Source organism: Sinocyclocheilus rhinocerous, unplaced genomic scaffold, assembly GCF_001515625.1.
Source record: "Sinocyclocheilus rhinocerous isolate Xijiao unplaced genomic scaffold, SAMN03320098_v1.1 scaffold1912, whole genome shotgun sequence".
Taxonomy (NCBI): Eukaryota; Metazoa; Chordata; class Actinopteri; order Cypriniformes; family Cyprinidae; genus Sinocyclocheilus; species Sinocyclocheilus rhinocerous.
In genome coordinates this window covers 116,628-117,283 of record NW_015634463.1, presented here as the reverse complement: position 1 = coordinate 117,283, position 656 = coordinate 116,628, and positions in this window count along the sequence as shown.

The window sequence follows — 656 nt, the reverse complement described above, 5'->3', positions numbered from 1 at the left end:
AGTTATACTTAATATTTTTGTGGAAACTGTGATACTTTTTTCCCCCAGGATTCTTTGGTAAATAAACAGTTCAGAAGGAACAGCATTTATTTGAAATAAATGCTGTCAGTTTTGATTAATTTAAGGCATCCTTTAAAAGCATTAAAAAAAATCTTACTGTCCACAAACTTTTGAACAGTAGTGTGCATGCATACAACCAAAACCTTGTTTATAAAGGCAACTTAACTAAAATGATCATTTGTTCTGGAATTATTAACAGTAGAACATAAACACAGCAATTGAAAAAGAACAATAACCTTAACACTTTTCTGATTTGTAAGTGGCTCTGGACAGAAGTAAAAACTATGATTTAACTTTGTGATAAATACTCTTAAAAAGCACACTTTTAGACATGTAATGGTGTAACAGATGTCTATTAAAAGACATGGCAAAAAAATCTTTGTAATCATGGCTGCACCCAGTTACTGTTACACGATGTTTTCAGGAAGTATCTTACAATTTATTCTTCAAAGCATTAAAACAGACTACCCTCTTTTTTACAATCAGCTGTCCTGCTATGCGGAAAACAGGTGTATCTTATGCATGTTTAAGATATTTCAGAACTGGGGTGACTCATGGTCACAGTTTTATAGATACATTTGTTACCACACACACGG